The sequence below is a fragment of the Penaeus monodon genome, chromosome 21 (assembly GCF_015228065.2).
Source record: "Penaeus monodon isolate SGIC_2016 chromosome 21, NSTDA_Pmon_1, whole genome shotgun sequence".
Lineage (NCBI taxonomy): Eukaryota > Metazoa > Arthropoda > Malacostraca > Decapoda > Penaeidae > Penaeus > Penaeus monodon.
In genome coordinates this window covers 2,683,529-2,683,750 of record NC_051406.1, presented here as the reverse complement: position 1 = coordinate 2,683,750, position 222 = coordinate 2,683,529, and positions in this window count along the sequence as shown.

The following is a 222-nucleotide window of genomic DNA, read 5'->3' as shown; positions in this document are numbered from 1 at the left end:
TTCTCATTGCCAGAAAGGGTTAAGCTTGAAACCAGACTTTAATGTTTCAAGTGATTTAGGGCCGGTTTTAAGGTCTTCAAAAAGGTCTTTGAAAGGGTGGACTAGAAAAAGGGGAAAGGAGGCAGAATAGGGATAATTTTGTATTTTCAGGTAGTTGTGTGTGCGGAGGCCTGTGTGTACATGTTTTCAAAGAAGTATTCTAAATTTTTTCCGGCATTGAGC